This window comes from Periplaneta americana, chromosome 6, assembly GCF_040183065.1.
Source record: "Periplaneta americana isolate PAMFEO1 chromosome 6, P.americana_PAMFEO1_priV1, whole genome shotgun sequence".
Lineage (NCBI taxonomy): Eukaryota > Metazoa > Arthropoda > Insecta > Blattodea > Blattidae > Periplaneta > Periplaneta americana.
The window spans coordinates 139200900-139223644 of NC_091122.1; the positions used below are offsets into that span (position 1 = coordinate 139200900).

Below are 22745 nucleotides of genomic sequence, written 5' to 3' on the forward strand. Positions count from 1 at the left end.
AGAAAAGAAATAGTGCGTCCTTGCAAGGGTAGGATAAAGTTGCCCATTTTATGTCATACCCCTAATCCCGTGATACTTTTTTAAAATTGAATGTCAGTCAAAACTTTCCATTCGACCATAGCGACAGACATCTTCGCCTATTTTTGAGACATCGGCGAACGTCCTAGCATGATACTCAACCCCGTGACATTCAGTCAAAAAAACGTATCACGGAATTAGGAGTATCACGGAATAAGGCAACTTTACTTTATAGTAACATCCATGTGAGTCCACCGCTGTAGAATAGAATTTACCATGTCTGTGAAAAAAGCTGACCCGGGATAAAGTCCTGGTTGGGACAAGATACCAGGTTGGGTTTTTATCCGAGGTTCTTCCTCAACCAATTGAAGCAGAATTGCTGGGTAACTTTCGGCGCTGGACCTCGGACTCAATTCGCCATCATTTCTTGACATTAGCATAACCTGGGTTAAGTTCACCGTGCAATGTGTTGTATATGTACAAGAGAGCGACCGTTCGGCGACAAATATAATTCACAATATAGAAGCGGTACGCACAGTAAGCTTCAGGCTGCGGTATAAGCGTTCAGTTCTCTCCTCCGCAAGAGAGAAAGAATCTATATGAGCTCCTAGAATGAAGACATTCACCTTATTTCAATCTCACATCCCTTTCAAGCAACTTGGAAAAAGATTGTATGGAGAACTGGACGTCGCAGCATTATACGCTAAAACGAGAGAGGATCCAGATAAGAACAAAATCCAACAGCAAATAAAGAGGACAATGAATGGAAAGAAAATTTACACAACCTGATACCGGTATTTTATAAAACTATAACTGTTACATACCTACTATTCTATGGATCGGAATATTGCGCTCTGATGACTAAATAAATAAAAATAATATAAATCGCAGGAATGAGATCATTTTGGAGAGTTAATGAGTGTCGAAGAACTAACAGATCATATTTAAAATTAAAACTTTATGGCCGAACTAAACATTTTCAGTTTATTAAATAAAAGAGAAATGAACCCTATAGGCTATTTTATTTAATAAACTGACCAAGGGTGAAAGGAACTGGGTACACTACCCCATTATCTCCTGGTTTAGTTGCCTCACAAGTGATTACTTATTAGTGTCACCTATGAGGTTCAAAGCTGTCTTCGGACAGTTGACTAAACAACAAAATTGACCAAGTATAGAGAGTGGATCTCCATAGATAGACCTAAGTAGACGTGTTTAATTAATGTGAACGTGAAGACGTAAGAATGTGAAAAAGCGAATTAAACGTTACATCAATTTTAAGATTTTTTTTTTGGAAACGTACCATTTCTTGTAGATGATACTAAAGGTAACGAAAGAGGTGACGATGACGAATTGATATATTTTCTCTCACTTTGAGCTTCCTTTCCAAACATGACTATGTAACTTATTTGAGATTCAAGAAGAATGAAAATGCACATCTGAGTTTTCTTGAGAAAAGATATCAAAATCTCCCAATAGTTATTTCAATGCCATATATTTACACGCCGAAATTCGTGGTTTCATATGTTGAGAAGTATTTACCCGTTAATTTTTTTTTCAATCTTTGGATGAGAATTTAGCGAATAGTAATTCTTCATTCATTATAATTATTTTTAATTAATACTGTAATTATTATAAAGTATATGTCGGCTAAGTTTCTGAGCAAGGTTTCCGTCTCAATTCCGAGTAGTAAATCAATCATTCAGTTGGAGGGCTTTCCTTACCTTTTCCACATAAACTGTGGGACGAGTTGTTAACATTATGAGCTGTCCTAAAAAGATGTGCAGGGTAATGGTCACCGACAGATGTGTTGGAAATTTGTAACTCTTCTTCAAATGAAGATGTGCCAGAAAAAAATTAAAAATAAGTTTATGACTCGTGTGGCTAAGTGAAATAAAAATTTGAGCATTTGTATGGTAGGAAATTGCACAAATATTTTTTTTCAAGTGGTATTTAAACTTTTTAACCCTACCATTGCTGGTCATGTATGTATTGTCAGTTGATTTGACAGGTTTATTTGAGAGCAACACAAAGATACTATTTTCAGGGATGTTAACATCTATACTAATAATAAATCTGTAGCCAAAATTTTTCTGGTAATTTTCGATTTTCCAAACGTAATTGGTGTTAACATGTATAATTAACCATCCTGAAACCGAAAATCGCTTTTCTGAAATTTTTGTTTGTCTGTCTGTCTGGATGTATGTTACCTTTTCACGCGATAATGGCTGAACCGATTTATATGAAAATTGAAATATAAATTAAGTTCGTTGTAACTTAGATTTTAGGCTATATGGCATTCAAAATACTTTATTTAAAAGGGTGGGTTATAAGGGGGCTTGAATTAAATAAATCGAAATATCTCCCTTATTATTAATTTTCATGAAAAATGTTACATAACAAAAGTTTCTTTAAAAATGATTTCCGATACGTTTCATTCCAAGCAAAATTTTGATGGGACCAAATTGCACCAAAAACGGATGTTCTCTGAACCAAATGATCATATTTTAATTATTTGCATTAAATAATAATTAAGAAATATGTTAAAGGAATTATCATTGCACTAAATGAGTGGTCTCTGGACCAAAATGATCGCATTTTAATTATTTAGATACAATTTAAATTAAGTGACATATTAAACGATTTATCCATATATTGTGGGTCCCTATCACCACGGCATGGCGCGTCCTCAGGTTGCGGATCGAGGAGACGGCCTCCAGATATGCATATAGAGTGTTAGTTGGGAGGCCGTAGGGAAAAAGACCTTTGGGAAGGCCGAGACGTAGATGGGAGGATAATATTAAAATGGATTTGAGGGAGGTGGGAAATGATGATAGAGACTGGATTAATCTTGCTCAGGATAGGGACCAATGGCGGGCTTATGTGAGGGCGGCAATGAACCTCCGGGTTCCTTAGAAGCCAGTAAGTAAGTAAGTATTAAACGATTTATCCTTATATCAAACACGAATGTTCCCTGGACCAGTTGTCCTATTTTAATTATGTAATTACTTTATATTTATTTCTAACAAGTGCAGCGGAGCGCACGGGTACAGCTAGTAAATGAATATGAATGAAGAGTATGAATCATTTCATACCTGAATTGTTCAAAGTATTAAGAACAAAAGAAATGTGAACTGGGTTCAGCTTAAATACCCAGAGTTCGCGGTGAGCTACTCCGCGTTTTTCGGTTAATACAATTTAATTGTGACAGGAGAATACGAATGACAGAACAAAATGTACAGGTGCGTTCTATGATTTCTTTCAATGGTGTCACTGATTCATGAACATGATTAACAAGGTAATAAATAATTAGTATTTCTATATTATGTATTTTGGATCTCTATCACCACGGCATGGCGCGTCCTCAGGTTGCGAAGACAGCCTCCAGATATGGAGAGTAGCTGCGAATATATTGAGTAAGCAGTCGCGGACAGCCGATAATAGATGGTTCTCCAGCTTGGGGGTTGGGCGAGCGGCTGACAACCCATCACCGAAAAAAACTAGCTTGTTACGAAACCCTAACATAAGTCTCGGAGATGAGCAGAGCATGTAGCACGTATGGGCGAATCCAGAAATGCGTATAGAGTGTTAGTTGGGAGGCCTGAGAAAGAAGTACCTTTGGGGAGGCCAAGACGTAGATGGGAGGATAATATTAAAATGGATTTGAGTGAGGTGGGATATGATGATAGAGACTGGATTAATCTTGCTCAGGATAGAGATCGGTAGGGGGGCTTATGTGAGGGCGGCAATGAACCTCCGGGTTTTCTAAAAGCCATAAGTATGATTTTAATTCCACGAGTATTTTCGAAAGACATGACCTATCTTTCTATATTAATCTAGAGCCCATGTTTTATTCAAAATGCTACACAATGCTAAATGAATGTACAAATGCTACAAAATGATAAATCTTAAAATCAAAATGCTAAATTTATAATTTCAAATTTCTAAAAAATCACCACCGGTCTCGCGGGGACAGGTTGACGGGATGATGACACAGTAGCAATGGAGTCATAACAGAATAAGAGTTCTGAAGAAAGTCGAAGTAATAGGGATATCTTCTGCGAAACTTTACCGTTAGATGGCAGGAGCGTTCCATGCGGCACAATATGTTGTAGGGCTGTATTATGTCATATGCTACAGTTGATTACGTTCTCCCACTTGTTGGTTTTCTGTGCGTGTCAAAATTATATTTATAATTATTTTATATAACCTGGTATAATTTAATATAATTCAATATTTTCTTACCTCATAATGTAATTTAATTTAATTTACAATAAATAACAGCGTAAACTTGTATAATACTGAACGATTTCCCTTAAGAGATGGATGGGGAAATCTGCAGTATGCAGAATATAGATATATAGGCCTAGATACGAGTAAATTGAATATTCATGAACCTAATAGAGAACTTTGAGAAGGTGCACGAAGAAAACAAATAAATAAAATAGGAATTTTGTCTAAGGTGATAATTATTATTGTAAGTATCGTACGCTAAAAACAGGATATGCAGTCACCAATGTGTTTTTAATGCAATGTTTGATAAGATGATATATAATCGCGCGGTTATTCCTGAGTTTTCTGCGTTAAGGACATGCAGTTTTGAATACTTTGTAGGATGATTTTGAAAATTTGAAGTAAAAACATTGTTTTAATAATTAGTCTACAGCACATTAAAAAGATTATTCACGAAATGGATTTCAACTATAAATCGTCCTGGATAATAAACATCCCAATTAATCGAGAGTTTACTGCAGGCGTAAACTTCGGAGACTCCTACAAGTATTAAATATAATCTAAGCTAACATAGCTTGCTGTCGAGGTTCCATATGTTTTTATTAATTTTTCTTTTCTCTCTTCCAAAATGAAACTGTAGCCAGCAATTTCTTACTTGAAGTAGTTCTTTTTGTTTATTAGTTAGCATTTTTAGGCGCAATTTACTTAGTTAATTTTTTTTTAAGATTTAAAGGATATATTCAGAATGTTTCGGGATCTGAATGAATACAAAACACTTTCCCTGGTTTTAACATACATACAGGAACACAACAAAAATTTGGCATTTTGAGTTGTTTTAAGACTATTTAATGTAGTAATACACTACGTAAATGTTCAATGTTTATATACCGGAAAACAAATTCACACGCAAAGCGCATCCCTCAAGGTACACGCGCGCTATCTGTTGGTGCTAGTTCAGGATATCCCTATTGGAGAACACCTATCTCATAGTTGCTTTCTGCAATACATCCCAAACGTCACAGAACTGGTAAGAATGACCCAAGAGGATATGGATGAATGAAGAGAAGAACGTTCTGGATAGCAGAATTAGAACCTCTGAGAGCATATTTATACCTTCCGGAGCGTGAAGCGCCATCTCTTGTATGGTAGTGTGGTGCATAGTCTACCTCTTAACACCTTGTGGAAACTAGCCTTCAGTAGGTCGGGCCCTGTCGAAGCCGTCCCCCCCCCCCCACGCCCCTGAAGCTCTTTCTCCGGGAACTCCTCTTCCCACTACAGGGCTCCGTCCATCGCTGCCGACTCCATGATGTCTCGTCCGCTAGTCGTGTGCCTCACGCCGCGGGGACCGGTCGTAGAGGGACTAACAGAACATGCGGAAACCGGGTTGAAGCGGTGCTCACAGGAAATTAGATAAATCGTCTCTGTTTTTTCTCTCTCCCTCTCCGTCATTGTTAATCGGTATTTTTCTTGGGTTATAAAAGTAGATACTGTTATTTTAATGACGGCGTGTGAAACATTCTGCTACGTTATCAACTGTGCTGGCCTATAAAAAGTGACATAGGTATATGAACCAACATTTGTGCAGTGTCCTTAGTGTGTCGCACAAACCAACACGAGCAACGAGGTAGGAGGCGGTTTATGTGGTGATCTGTCTTCCAACAACATTTTATTACAGAGTGAAGTGTGCTGCTCAAACATTAAAAAGTGTAATATTTCCACATCAAACTATCCAAATTGTTTCATCTTTGGATTTCGGCCCATAATTTGTATGTTTTAATTTTAAGAAAATCTGAAATAAGAATGATGAATGAATATATCGGCTGTTTAGAATTGATGTGAATTTGTGTATAGTTTTAACAAAAAGCCGTACATGAAATTCCTAAACAAGTGAGATTGACGCGTACGGTTTTCTGCTCTGGAAGGCGAATCAAATCATCAGTGGTGATGCCTGCAGTATTACCTTGTCGGACACGATTTTTGCCAAACGCCGAAACCTTTGACACTGCTTCAGATTTTGTCAGCGCTCTTCATCCGCCAAGATTAACGTATACACAACGTGACACAGTTGTAATCGAATCCAAGTCCTGCTCTACCCATGTAGCGAATGTGTTTTGGTCATTTCAACTGTGTAGAAGACAACGCATAGACGACAAAGGTAAGTCATTTAATGTGTTTTTTTTATATTTTTATATTGTACCTTTACAATATCATAAAATGCACACTGCATTTTTACTGTCAGCAAGTATGCTAATAGTAAAAAAGTGACTTAAGACACAATTCAGGCAAAACAGATTTATAATTGTTTTACTCATTTAAAGCAATAATTGATGCAATGTTTACTGTGGGACTTAACATATAGGCTAATAATTAATTAATATTATGACTAAAATCTTACTTAAAATGTTCGTTTACTTACAATTGTTCTGTCTTAACACATTATAATACTTGCTCTGGGTTTTGTAACAGCAGATATCCTACATAGATTTTAATTTTGAAATTTGCTCTAAAAGATGGGACAGACCTGTCACTGAACCTCAGATTTCGTAGTGAATTAATTTCCAAGTGTTACAAGACAAATCAGAGATTTTAAGAACATAATACATTTTTTAAGAATATGTAATTACTTTTCCTAGAAGCATCACTACATGACACAGGAATGTAATTTTCATTGAAGTAAACTCTTACACTTAAAATTAACTTCAAATGAGTTGGAAAAATCGTGATATTATACCTATCAATTATTATTACATTCTGGGACAGGTAGTTCCTCTCTGATAAACTAAATTTTTAGTGGCGTAACAATTACGAAACTGCCTGCAACAGGTTGAAATATTTCGTGGAACTTATTTAATGCTGATTGAACAAAGTTAAATGCTAAATGGATCTTCGCGCATGTACAGACTTGCCTATGAAAGGCCGATAGCTGCATAAGATCGAGAAGGCTGTTACGTAAATGACATGCCGCGCTTGCTATTTTGAAGCTCAATCTACTTTAAGAAACTTATAAAAAACTGTAGTTTACGTACTACATTTAATTGAGATGTAAACAATTTCTTAATAGAACAGCCAGTTTCTCAGTTGAATTCTGTTAATTTGCACCAAATTTAAGTCGTGAATTTGTTACGCACTGCTTACATTCTTACATCAGTAAAAAGTAATAATTTTTATTAGGAATATACTGGAGATATCAAGTAGAATTTTATTCAAATTTCCATTCATTATAAATATTATTCTGTACAATTATATTGCAGTGTATGGTATTATATTGTATCATATTATTTAAAGTACTACTATTTCGGTAGATGTAAAATTACAGTCCCTTTTTGTAATAAGAATTTACAGTTCATTTTGGGCTTAAAATTTCCTTAAAATACTACAATTAGAGATAAAAAAAGTGCCGACAAATCTTTCTTCTTTTGTTTTTGCAATTATGGAGTATTCAGACCCTGCTATAATCATCTCAACAATTGGTTAGAAAGAATATGATGTTATAGGCTATCCAAATACTATTAGTTCGTTTATAAATGTTAGCTTAAAACAAAAGATGCCTGAGGACTGGAATTTAAGACTGTGGAGGGAAAATAAGAGTCTGCAATTTTGTTATGACTTATCAGTATATTAAGTCATGTGTTCATCCATCACAAGAATGAATCACGCACACCAACAACTTTAATTTATTCCATCAGGTAGCTATTTACTCAACATGTATAATGTATCGAGAATAGGTATCTTTATTGATTATAATGAAGTATAATATCCTGCTCGTAAATAGGGCCTATATACTGTAGTTTCATGCTACTTCTCAAATTTTTACCAATACAGTAACTAAAATTTATAAAAAAAAAAACCTATTTTCTTGTCAACAATTTTCATTATACTATATTACTCTCCCTACATCCATTATGCTATATGATAATATTTAATTTATGAAAGAACAAATACAGACAATCGCGCGCAACTTAAGTGCCGTTATAAGACAACTTCAGGTTATTTATCCTACATATCGTTTATCAGTTAAAAACAAAAATGAGTGATACATAAATATTAATTCAGAGCGTCCTCAGTGAACCAATACATTAAACCTATAAAAAAACCATGCTCCTGAATAAGTAGGCGTAATTTTACTTATATATTATCAATATTCGTTTGTCACATTAGCACAGTTAACTGATACATAATTGGAAGACGGTTCAAATGAAACGGAAGAAATTTGTAGGCCTACATCTTTGAGAAGACACACGGTAATAAATTACTGTTGCTTAACCAGGATGAACAACCCAAATAAAAACGATTATGATTATACTACTTATACTACTTGTAAATGTAAATAATTATTTGAAAAAAAAATGAAATAGGCCTATTAAGCTTTGAGCAAACCGCTGCTTTCTACATTTCTGAAAGTTTTAATAATTATCAAGATACTTTGATGTTCTTAAAAAGCAAACAAATTTAATTTCTAGAAAAATATATTGACTTCAATAAATAAAAAAAGTCAATTCGAGAGTTCTGTCGACAATTTTGCATAATTAATCAAAATCTGGTGTGTCGATTTTTGGATTTAACACCATCTCATTGAAGCAAAAAACGCGATGCAAAAAAAAAGTCTCGCTCTATTTTGAATACCGTGGAAATCTCAAATGATACTTAAAGAAGGACTTATGTCTATATACCGGTACGTATAATTTAATAAATATAAACCCTTGCAGTAACTAACACTTCTTGGAAGTTTCTAGTGACGAGGGGTTGTAAAATCTTTAAAAGGTATATCAATTCACAAGATAGATACTTTCCTGAAAAAAAAACTTAGAAATATCATAAAAAAATTCGATTCTCGTTTCCAAAACATATTCTATGAAAAATAAAATTTTTTCAGATAAAAGGCAAGACGCTGTTCTTCTGAAGAACGAAGCACTCAGAGTTTATATTCTCCATTTGCATAGATGGAAACACTGGCTTTCAAGTGCCCAGGTTTTGACTTTCATATGGTTGTTTCCATTTGAAGAGTCCACTGCAAGAATGATGGATGTCACTTTCTTGTCGAAAATGAACCAAGATTGTCAATGCATAGCTTAAGACATATAGAATATACATAGAGAGTTATATGGCATTAAAACTGATAGTCATTGTCGAGTAATGATCGGAAAATCACAGTTAAGCTTTGAGCGCTAAGCATTTCAAACTTTCAATTGCTTCTCCTGCAAAATGTATTCCAAATGACATCCATCATTCTTGCAGTGGACTCTTCATTTTCATACTTGTTCCATTCAAAAAAGAATCCCTTATGTTTAGTGTCAAAAAGGGGTAATGGAAGAGTTTGCAATTTTCTACACTGAATTATGATAGTGAAATGACGAAGATATTTACAAACAACAAAACGAAATTATAAATTCATTAATAAAAATATATAATCAACCAACAAACTTAATCACAATTTTACTCGCTTCTCATTTATTTTTAACATTAATTGTAGTAGTAAAAATTACAAATATTTCAAAAGGGCCACAAATAAACTAATGAATAAACCCATACGAATTAGACACCCTTTATTTAAAATTTCCAACAATGCCCTAATTGACTTACCAACACCATCTAATATTAAAACATGATGAAACTTTGGTTCATTATTAGGACTGTCTGGTAATACAAACTGCTACAGGATTATTTCTAGCAATACATTACTGTCTAAATATTGAAATAGCATTTTCAAGAACTGCCCACATTTACCGTGACGTAAATTATGGTTGAGTGTAAAAGCAAATCAAAAAATTAGGAGGTCTGTCGCAGGAAAAATTTCGCATTTTAAATTAGCTTTCTGCTATACGAAGTCGATGCAACAACGATTTGCCTAATAGTACGCAAGCCTTTTATCCAACACGGCGATTGAACTCCGAACTTCATTATGAGAGGCAATCATATGAGTGACTTGTACAGTATTACGCTGCTGAGTTACTCACTTTAGGAGCGATGAGAAGGCGACAGCACCGTCGGAGAGCGGAGAGAAAAGCTGCAGGAATGTGGTCTCGGTACAGTTTTGACGCGCCCGCCCGTTAATGGATTGTATGTAGTACACTCTTCCTTCGCCCACGATGAGACTTCAGTGCGAAGTGGCCACTCAGCTGTGGATCAAGAAACAGAAAATATTACTGTTTGTTGTACGCTTTTAAACACACAGAAAAATCACATTAACATAAAGTACTCGTAGTTTTTCTTGACAGTCTTCCTTGAAATGCGAATTTATACAGATAAGAAATAAATGCTGTGGAGTTTTGTTTAATACTTCTCCACTACAACATTTTCAAAACAGGCATGCGTTGTTAAAATAGGGCTAACAATTAATTATATTATGTCCCATTCTGTTCCCATCTATAGTGAGGTCACATAAGAACAGTTCCTAAACAGCAAATATTGCCGTCTTGTCAGTGTTGCCAACTGTTACCAGATATCACACGGAACCTTCGTACTAAATGACTTATTTACTTACCGTTGGAAGGTTATTCTAAATAATTCAATAATTTGTAACATATTTTCGTAGGCAAACTATACGAGAAAGAGATCAAGATATCAAATATTTTGTCTGGCAATACGAAATTCATTGGTTTGACTAAACAATTGACTCACGAGACATAACCTAAAAATGTATTTGTTTGACCACATGAAATTATTAATACTAACTCCGAAAACTTACCTGACTATAGTCTTGAATTATAACCACAACGCAACACAAAAAATAACTATTATGTATTAATATTAATACTGATATTAATTAATTATTAGTATATTCAAATTTCACTAGTTTCCAGTAACAGGCTCAGAAATCTAGTAGGCCTACAATTTCAATTTCATGGAACTCTAGTACCGACAAATATTGTCGATATTTGTTTCAGCTGCCAACATACTAGTTTAAAAATCACTACATTTGTATATTTGTCAGTATCGAAATACGAAACGAAGTTGACAAAAGAAAATTCAACCTGCAAACTAGAAATTCACCACAATCCACTAGCACATGTAGTTATGGGGGAAAAATGGTTAGGTTTCACCCTTGGGTATGAAGTAAGCTGACCCGGACTATACCTCAAACGTTCTGTACGTTGTCTATATAATGTGTTCAAGAAATAGTCCCTGCGTAGAACTGATCTATCACCAGGGAAGTCCCTCTATTGTCCATGTCTCGTATGTGACCAAAGAATTATTCCTTCTTTATTGGTACTGGCTTATAAGACTCAGAAAGGACGATGTTAAACAGACAAGAAATAAAAAGAAGACGAATATGTTTCATTCTGTTGTGTTCTGTCGCGTGATCTGTCTTAGACCAGCGATAAGGAATAAGCGCTGGTTCGAATATTCATCCGGGAATGAATTTTCTCACGAAATGTCTGTCACTGTATGGAACCGGTGCCCGTTTAACATCGTGATGAATATGGGGAACTACATGACCGATTTCGAAAGCCAGTTATAATGGTCATGTTCTAATCACGTGTTACCTCCGTACTGGATGAACATTCACCTCTGATATAAGTAGACGTGAGGCAAAAAATCGGCTGGTAGCCTTGGCCCTTCATGGGCTGTCGTGCCAGGGATTTATTTACTATGTCTTAATGCATTTTCTTTTATTCTTTGTTAAGTATATACTGAAAAAGTTCGTTTAAACCTAAATTATGTTGCATTCTAAACTACTAGATGAGTAATGTGTACTGACGTCAATTTCATCATTATTGTCTTCTTATTCTTTCAATAACTGCGTTCTAGTTATGGTGAGGATTGAGAACCAACTGTGAACAGACAAGTCAAAGAACTTGTCAGTCATGGAGGCAATATTAAGCAAGTACATCGCTTAATATAACACAAGACAAAGAAAGGGCAAGGAACACACAAGCCTACCTAGTGAAAATGAAAAGGATACGATCTCAAATTACGTACATAGACTCGAATCACAACTCAGTGAATTTGTAAGCAAAAATACCACTATTTGAGTCACAACGGATGATGATGATGATGATAACAATAATAATAATAATTTATTTCAGAAGTTTGTTTAAAATACTATAGGATACTAATCAGGTGAAATAATGAAAAAATATAACTTTTCATACTTAGTTTTGAAAGAGTGTTCAATAAATTATAATTTATTATAATTTATTTAACTACCTACTTAAAATATCTAACGAGACGTAGTTGAGTATAATATTGTAGAATAGGGCAGAGAAGTTCGGGAATAGAATAATTAATTGTTTATGTGGCAACTTCTTTTATAGAACCAAATCAGAATAGGTGTATTTACGTTTTAAGTAAAAACATATAAATATATAAATAGGCCTATATACTTCTGCTTGTCCACAGCTGTGGAGTAGCGGTTAGCGCGTCTGGCCGCGAAACCAGGTAGTCCAGGTTCGATTCCCGGTCGGGGCAAGTTACCTGGTGGAGGTTTTTTCCGGAGTTTTCCTTCAATCCAATATGAGCAAATACTGGGTAACTTTCGGTGCTGGACCCCGTACTCATTTCACCGGCATTATCACCTTCATCTCATCCAGACGCTAAATAACCTAAGATGTTGATAAAGCGTCGTAAAATAACCTACTAAAATAAAAAAATACTTTTGCTTCTCTTATTCTGTTCTCAGGTGAACTAGCTCGTAAGTACAAAGACATGTTACATAAATTATTATATGTACCGGTACTGTTTGTATGTTTAGTCAGCAGTCCGAAAACTGGTTGGAACATCATAAGTGATACCAACAAGACATCACTCATGAAGTAACTAAGCCAAGAGATAATGGGATAGAGTGGCGAGTTTCTTTCCCCCTGCATTGCATACATCGCTGACTATAACACACCATGGTAGTTCATTAATCAGACCTACATAAATTAGCTACTTAAACTGCAAGTGTGAATGAAACAAATTCTGATCCCGATACTTTTATCTATTGTTTGAATTCAGAGTTTGTGTTTTCTTCTGACGCTTGGAGTACTTTGCCTTCGATGAAGTCTGCTACTTAGAAACGCGTAGAGTAGAGCTGCTGTGACGGAAATGTATTCGAGTTTGGACTTATTGTCGATTCAAGGAAAACGCGTCCGTACTACAGAACGTACTTGATATCTACATCAGCTTCACGTGCCAGGGTGAAACTCGAGCTCTTCATGGCCCACTGCGGCTCTCAAACAGTGGTTCATGACTCGGACGACATACATAGGGAGACCATTAAAACTACGATTCAACCTTTACTTATTTAACGGTGCTCTATCAACGCAGTTATTCAAGACAGCAATTAGCTATTGAAGAACAGTAAGAACGATATGCTTTCAAGGCTATTAAATTATCTAACTACATTACATTTTTTTAAGCATTACTTATCCCTTGTTGTGGCAGAGAGGATACGGTATTAATCACGACTGAAGTTCCTGCAAAATAGTCACTGAATATTTCCAATTATTATCTCAGAACTACGAGTTGATGTACAGTCTTAGACAAAAAAAAATTACCGTTTGCCATACGCTAAGTCCCCTTCGGAAGACTTCGATTGATTTCGTGAGAGCTTAGGTTTACACGTGAAAGAATTTCTTATGCACGATTCCATTCTGTTTTTTTTCTTTGTTTTGTTTGTTGCTTTTTTTTTTTTGTCTGTTTACAGGTCAAGTCTTATGAATAATCTATAACCGAGATATATTAAAGAAGTAAATTAGGTGCAAAATAAACATCCTTCTCCCAGTCGTGTGAACCAGGCGCTGCCAGAAGTGGACTTACACAAATTCATGCTACAAGAGATCGGTCATTTTGTGTGTCTAAGGCTGTACATACGAAATTGTGAGAGTTCTAGTCATGAAGACAGTCTCAGCGATCATATCTGGAACTTTTCAATTCGAAAACTTAAGGCTAGTCATGAGGACAGTCACAGCGAAAAACCTGGAACCTTTTAATTCGAAAACTTAACTGTTGTACACGTCATTTTTGAGAGTTATGCTACTCGTATGGTGGGCGGTTATCGAATGATTCTGTCCCTTTCAAAAGACAGAAATACTCAGAATTTAAGCAACTAAAATAGTACGTTAGTAATCTGTTTCAAATAACGAAGCTTTTTGACAATTGCCGTTGAAAGATTCAAGTTTGATATAACATAGAACATGTATGGTACAAACATGATTTCCATCAAAGAATCCTGCATTTCCTTCTATACCTTTGCGGGATGAAATGAGACTGACGGAGTATAGCTACAAATATTAATAATGGTGTACAGCTGGCACTAAATAAATTGTAAGTATAATCTTGGCTGCAGATTTGAAAGGCGCTAGAACGTGTTGGGTGCCTGTGCACTGTTGGGCAACAGAGGAAAGATGACGCGCCGCTACGGAAACCTTAGACGCCACCGAAGACAGCGGACGCGGAAGCCTACGCGTTTACTAGAAAACGGACTGCGAGAGAGTTGACACTCACAACAATGAGATCCGGGTGTCGGCTCTTATGTTGTAATCACATCCCTGGCAAGCGGTTTCCTCGAGAGTCTCAGAACTTAGCAAAATATTCAATTCACTTCCCTTAACCGAATTACCAACCGACCAAAGAACAACCTACAAAACAAGTGTTGAGAACAAAGGATAAAGGATTCAACACGAAGCCATTGATTCTAACTAGGCTAATATAAAGACTGAACAACTCAAACGATCAAAATCACATAACAAAACTGTCGTCCTGCTAATCCTCCATGCATAAATCTTTCAACCAACGTGATACCGTGGAAACCAAAGGATGAAGCTGTAAAATATCTTGGAGTGCACTTAGATCGCCGTCTGTCATGGAAACATCACATCAACAACAAATTTAAATTGGCCTACTCAAGACTCGCTAAATTATATCCGCTCCTCAACAAGAAATCATCTCTAAAGCTACAAAATTGCATGCTACTTTACACATCTCTATTACGACCTCTACTGCTTTATGCCTGTCCTGTCTGGGGAGGAGCTGCAATAAGTGAAATTAAACACATCCAGTCATTTCAAAATAAAGTCCTACGAATTTCACTCAATTCTCCTTGGTTTGTCCGTAACAGCCAACTACACAGAGAAACTGGTATTGGCACAATCAAACAGTTTATTCATTCACAATCTAAGAAGTTCTATGACAACCTAGAAAATGTTCCAGGCGCCGTCCATTACTCTCTCGGAAAGAAGTCCACATTTCCCACCAGAATCAAGAGCCGACTTCCAATGGACCTCATATTATAATCAAAATTTATCATCACACCAACCTATGTAAACAATTACTTATTAACAATTATTTTTGTTCATTGAGGAGCCCAATCTAGGCTGCCCTCAATTCAGTGTAATATATTGTATTTATAATTTTTAGAAATGATCTGTATAGCGCTAAATGCGCTGATCGATCAATAAATTGTTAAAAAAAAAACATAACAAAATATAGGGTATAGCTAAAAAGCTATCAGTAGTAAACACTTAGGACCATATTCATAGACATTCTTAGCGCAGGCTTCCGGTGGATGATCAGCGAACTAACGTTTTTCGTATTCATAAACCAGTGTTAGCGATATGATATGATATGATATGATATGATATGATATGATATGATATGATATGATATGATATGATATGATATGATATGATATGATATATATGAATCCTGTACAAGTAATCAGTGGATAGCCGGGGCTAGTTTAGCACGCTCGTAGCGCGGGCTAGCGAAATGTCTATGCATAGCACCCTAAGCGACTATATCAGTTGTCAGTTATGAAAAAGGTCCGATTCAGAACATTAATTGCTCATGCACAATCACGTGATCTCGCTAGTGAATATGTTTCAGTCAATTTATAAACTCTAAATTAAATATAATGATACACTGTATATAAAAAATAAGGTAAGAAAATTTTCTGGCTTGTCAACGGAGAATATTACATTTGCTGTCTATAATTTTATTATATAAAATACAATTACTACTAATTGAGAGTAGTATTATATATTTGATATAGGGTAAAGGTTGGTAATATTGTGATACGATTAATATTGTGATAGTTATTTTTTGATAATTTATTACAATTTTACTGACTGAGAGAAGTATCAGTTTTGTGCAGAACATTCCTTTAATATGTTGACGCAAAAAAAAAAAACGATCTTCCTCTCGCTCAGTAAAATTGTAATACATTCTGAAAAAGAACTATCACAATATTACCAACATTTATCATATATATGTAATTAAGAAAAATAGGCTAATAAACCGCTGAGATTACTTTCAACGTTCAATAAATGTACGAAACCCACTTGTGCGCAAAATCAGATGATCATATATATGCAGAAGTGCTCTAAATCGGGTCTCTTTAGTGCTTCAAGATTAATGTATAAAGGCTGGTTCACAATAAACCGGGAACGGAAACAACGAGAACGAGAACAGAAATAATGTTAAAATAAATGCATTTAAATGTGAGCATTCACAATAGTTAATTGTGAAAGTTCAGATTTAAATAAATTTATTTTAACAATATTTCCGTTTTCGTTCTCGTTTGTCGTTTCCGTTCCCGGTTTATTGTGAACCAGCCTTAACGGTCCATGAGGAAAGAGAGTAGAAGGCCAAGATATCAAAAGACCAAGAAAGATCAACCGACTATCAGAAAAAGTACTTAAAGATTGTTAAAACATGAAACAAGAGACTTTTCATTACTGCCAGATACCGCTAGCAAAGCATTGAATCAAACGTAAGTATCTGCACAAGAAGCGCAACCGAGCTGCCATGGCAGTCAATCCAGTAGCAATGGAAGCTTCAACTAGCAAAAACGCTAGAGCTGTTCACACAAAGCGAAGAATGGAATTAACGAGTCATGATAATCGGTGATACAAATGAGCCACACAGCAGCACCACTCGGAAGTGCAGCTATGCAGCTATGTATGAAACGACGCTGAGAAATTAATAAATATTGATGATAATAGACTAATCGACGAAATTATCACAATGCAAACAAACCAAGACAATGGAGAAAACCAATTAAAAGACCAATGCACTGGCAGGTAAAGAAATAATGCAGCAAATGGATAAAAGACAGGCCAGTTACCTCACGGCTAAGTGTGGTCTGTCAACCAGAAGGCGAAGGCGCTTCAGCAAGAAAGAAGACCATAACAATGAGATAGGATCCTGTTGGTAATTTACCATTGATAATACCACGAATTGGCGGATATGAAGGAGGAAGTGGTTTCAACTTATCTCCGTAATTCTGTGGAAAGCTTCAGAACTAAATGCGTTCTTCACTATTGCTGACATAAAACTGTATGGATAGAACAATTAACATGAAAAAAAGCGACAGATGACTATACGGTTAGACAAAATGTAGTAGAAATATAAGAAACGAAAATTCACTGAATATTACGTTTATTAACAAAAGAAATTCGTAACTACCGAACTCGGTTCATTCCATGAACAAAAGTGGCTAAAACTTTCGAACGGAAAAGCCCAGTTTATAATCTGAATTATATTTTCATGCTTCTTGTTGAATACTGTTAAATGTTAATAATACAGATGTAACTTTAATTCAATGTCATGGTAAAATGTGAGTAACTTACTGAATTTACATCTATGGTTATTATGTTTGTATGTGTTGAGTCATAGGCCTATTTTTTACTGGGTTATATTGTATAATCACTACTATTTCCTTCTCCCAAATACCCACCTTTTTGTTCTACTGGACATGTATTGTTCCCATGATGTTTCCCGTTATAAATGAACCTTCATACCAGTTAAAAGAATATTCAAATTCGCGAAACTTGACACCTTACAAGAAGAGAAGGATATAAATTGAAAGTTCCCAACACAAACACTTTCTAAAGCGAGAGAAACTATTAAATGAAAGGGGTGATCAATCTTTAAACAAAATACATTTCAATTGCATTATCAGACAGAAATATAAATTACATTCTGTTAGCTACTTTTTTGTTTATGAAAACAATACATTTAAAATTAACATACCTTTATTGGGAACATAAAACACTCATTAAACAAATATAAAAGTAAATAATAGTTTATAATGTACTATGGAAGTGTAATAATATCGTATCTAAGATTGAAAATTAGCACTTATCCAGTGAAGTGAAAATTTACCTTCCATTGTTTTCGGATGAAGGCCAGTAAGGTCATTTAAAAGTCTCTTCAAATTTTAAAACGTTGTAAATATTATAATATTTGAAGTAGAAGAAAACAAAAACATCACTATCTTGGGCAAATAATGGCGTTTGGTTTTAACAAAACATTAGGAATATAATCGCCATTCTCTTATTCAACAAACGCCATTCTTTTCTGTGACACTATCTACAGCATTTTGCAGAAAAGTTTTGTAAAATTAACAATTGCCTACGAGAGAGCTTCTTCCAGTTGCTGTGGGGTTAAGCCTACTAGGTATGCCATGGAAACTCGTTCTTTAAGGTAACACACAACCAAAAGTAGACCAGATTAAGATCTGGAGACCGTGAAGGTCAAACTGTTGGAAAGTACCTACTGATGACACGATTGCCAAAGATCCATGTAATTAATTGTTTTTCATGAATGTATATGGGCTCCATCTTGCATGAAGATATTATCTTTACCAGATTATGATGAAATTCCGTAGCACACAGTAGTAGCATTCCCAATTTACTATGACAGTTTCTATTATTCCATTGTTGTCTCCTTCGAAAAAATATGGGCCAATGATGAATTACGAAGTAAAGCTACACTGTCAATTTTAAATCATGAAGACCTTGTTGAATTGAAACCTGGGGTTCATTTGCAGCCCAAGTTCTGCAATTCCGTGTGTTAATTTCACCATTAAGAAATAAGTGTTCAGAAAACTTTGTCCAACCAATGATTATTAAAATGAATCTTTATAAAGCAAAATCATATTTTTTGTTTGTCACTTTCTTAGTCTGCGGACAATGGTTTTAGTTTATATGATTCTTATAATGCAACAAATTGTGCTCTAACTCATTAAAGATGTCTGGACACTAATTTCAAAATAATATATATATTTTTTTCTATTTACTTGCTAAAGCACCTTAGGAACAGTGACATTATTGATTTTGATCTTTCAGATTTCTTTTTATCAGAAACAGAATATTTAATCAACCTCCTGATTAAATCCTCTAGTTATGAATGGAACATGGGCCTTCTCTTAAATTGTTAAGTGATATACATCTTTTCAGGCCTTGAGAAAGACCCTTATTACTTTCATAATAGATTTGGACCAGGTATATCCTAATATTTAATGACAGAACTAGGACTTGAAATTTCAACATTTTTGTAGCAGTGCTAATAAAATCATTAATGTTTTAATAAACAAAATGGTAAACAAATGTTCAGATAACAAATAAAAACTCCATTGTTTGCCCAACAGTGATGTTTTTCGTGATATTTATAACACTTCAATGTTTGAAGTGACTCTGGAATAACACTGCATTTTCCTATGTGATCTAATGGCATATTACCATATGTCACTCGGTCTTAAAGTTCGCCTATTCTTAATTCATAATGCTATTATTCCACATATACGGAAGGATTAGAAGAGGTTAGGAGAAATGTATAATGGTCAAATCTGTATAAAAATAGAATTGGTAATTTTATTTTCTAGGATTCAATATACTAAATTCAGAGAACGGTTCATGTCTTGTGGATCTCTCATATATAAGCCTATCAACAGTACAGAGTTATTTGACATTTCTTAAGGTTCCGGAATTGTTCTGTGAAGGCTGAAGAAAACCACGGGGAACCTGTCTGGTTAGCAAAGTCACTTCAAACATCTTAACTTGACTGGTTGAGTAACAGAGAATAATCTTCAAACCGCAAGGGTATGGTGCACCCCCCTCGATGAGATAGCATTCCTGCATCCCAGGCAAAAGACTGTACGCTATCTGACGAGTTCGTCCGAGTAGAAAATCCAGCATATCATATAACACAATGCCTAATTTGGCTGAGGCTGTAACCATGTCTCCAAAAAGGGAAACCGTGGTTACGATAGCAGCTGCAAACGCGAAAAAGTTCTGTGAATCGGTGAATACGTCATTCGCATGGATGAAGGTTGTATTTGGTTACAAGACTTAAAGGGCGACAACTGTCGATTATATCGCCCATAGTACATAATTTTTCTGTGTTAAAATTTTACTCTTGCCATGGTTTAGCAATATTTTTAACGTTACACACCAACAAAAAGCATGGCGGAATTATTGTGACGTGTGACCAACATAGGCTGGCTCTCTAACGAAGAAATTATTTGAAAATGAGCAAGGATCCACGCCCTCGGCGGGATTTGGTCTCGTGATCGTGGTTTTCACACACAAAATTCAAACAGCTCAACTTAATAACTGCATAGACTGTGGGTGACATACAGTGTAACTTACTGTAAATTGACGTTTTAATCGACTATTTCCTAGTTTTCGGTGGATGATAGCGAGATGGGTGTTTGGCAAGACGAGACCGAGGATTCACCAAGGTTTACCTGACATTCGACTTAGAGTTCGAGAATACCTCGGAAACAGTCCAATCAGGTAATCAGAGGGATTCGAACCCACACTTAAGTGCAGCCTGCTTTTTACATCTGAGCTACACCGTTGACCATTATAAATTGATTACAATAAGGATTCAGTACTTACTTGTATAATTCATTTTAACTTAATTGCCACTGAATAGTGAAGTGATAACACAATAAAAGTAATTACATCCTTTTTATATGTTTTACAGAAAGACACACAGAAACATAGATATACAAAATAATTTTTAAACCTTATACTGGATGAAATGTGTGCTTAAATAAAGCCCAAGAATTTCATCGTCTATTGGCCTACACAAAAAATTCCGTAACTAATTCATATGATATAGGTTTTGGTGCCAAGGGTGAAAAGATCATTCTCATTTATGGTTCCTCTCCCTCTCAATGAACAGTTGAATAGCAATGGTAGTGAATATGTTTGCCACTAATACCGTTCCGGAACGACATATAGAATTTTTTGTTTTATACTTCTCTATCAAGAATGTCGTTTTGGAGTCACAAGATTGCTTTCATAATTTCCTCATAATCTGTATCAAATTATCTCACTGAAAGACGGAGACAAAATAGCGTGGATAATCTGCTTCCGAAGACAACTACTGAATTCGAACTTTGAAGTAGGCCTACTGTAATATATTGAAAATAAATTTCAAATGCCACTGATCTGTTTTGACATTTCGTCAGCAATATTGAATGTATCACTAACTTGGAGATATAAGAAACGTTATAAGAACTCCTAACATTATTAAAAACCTAAAAAGAAAATTATTATAACGTTTCAAATAAAGTTGAATTGTGAAATACAACATAAATTTTAAATATGATATTCCTTGTATTTTAAGTTTGATCTTTTATTACTAATTTGGCAAAACATGCTTCATCGTACAAAAGAAACAGCACGTTAAAACAGAATGTAGATACATTGAATCGGTTATACTTATATAAACATTGTACTGTATACTGTAGGCCTATATTGTTTTTAAATATCAAAAAGTTTAATTACTTCAATCATCATTTATCTTCAAGGACTCGAAACTCGCACGATGTGTGGTGCAAATTACGAAAGACTAAATAGGCCTAATAATATGAGAGTCACTCTCAACCGCTGTACAAGAACGATTCCCAGATGTAATCTAAGAATGGACTCCGTAAGTTAATCTGAAACGGACTAATTAAAACTGAAAAATTTTGCAAAAGAAATAGCACATTGTAAGATTTCTCATGCAAAGGAGTTCAATAACAAACTTTATTAATAAATAATAATAATAATAATAATAATAATAATAATAATAATAATAATAATATTTATTTTATTTACCAGAGCTTCTTCAAATTAGAGCTGCCATTAGACAAAGCATACAAAACAAAACAAGAACAATAATAATAATTTATTGTATCTGGTAGAGTTAAGGTCGTAAGGCCTTCTCTTCCACTCAACCAGCAAAAAGTAGGCCTATACATATGTATGAACTTACAAAGAATTCAACAATTTGATGTAGATAAGAGTTACATGTAGGCCTATACAAGAGTTATTTATGAATTAAACAGCAAAATACTATGAAATATTAATTAAACAATGAAATACAAACTGTGTAGCAGAATTAAGCTAAAATACATAGAATTTTAATATATTTCAAATAAAGTTAGATAATGGAAAGAGATTATTATGAGACAATTTTGAAAATACAGCGCTATCAGGATGTCTAAAGGAAGAAGTAACAATGTAGTCAGTGATAGTTTAAGTCCATATATGCTATTACATATGAATTTTTCCATTAAAATTTGACACCTTTCACACTTGTTAATATCGTAATAGACCAGAAGATCTAATTCGTGAAGCGAAAGAAGAAAAGTTCGATTACTTACATAAAAAATAAATGTTTTGAGGAAATAAGCATGACTGTGGAAGTGTTCGATTTCATTTGTAAGAGTTTGTCTTTAGTTTGTTAAACTGAACAACTGAATGTGCAAGGTTGTAAATGAATACGAACTA

General features: G+C 34.8%; 1 protein-coding gene and 1 long non-coding RNA gene across 2 annotated transcripts in view; one reads left to right on the top strand and one right to left on the bottom strand.

The window, feature by feature from the left end:
• The window catches only part of LOC138701807 (uncharacterized), a 292542-nt gene extending 281853 nt beyond the window's left edge, over nucleotides 1-10689 (bottom strand). Inside the window, exon 1 of the long non-coding RNA XR_011332694.1 lies at nucleotides 10206-10689. This is a non-coding gene — a long non-coding RNA (uncharacterized lncRNA). The remainder of the gene's footprint in view (nucleotides 1-10205) is intronic.
• The window catches only part of LOC138701806 (protein decapentaplegic-like), a 94930-nt gene continuing 77740 nt past the window's right edge, over nucleotides 5556-22745 (top strand). Inside the window, exon 1 of the mRNA XM_069829076.1 lies at nucleotides 5556-6406. The gene's annotated coding sequence lies outside the window, so the exon portion shown is untranslated. The remainder of the gene's footprint in view (nucleotides 6407-22745) is intronic.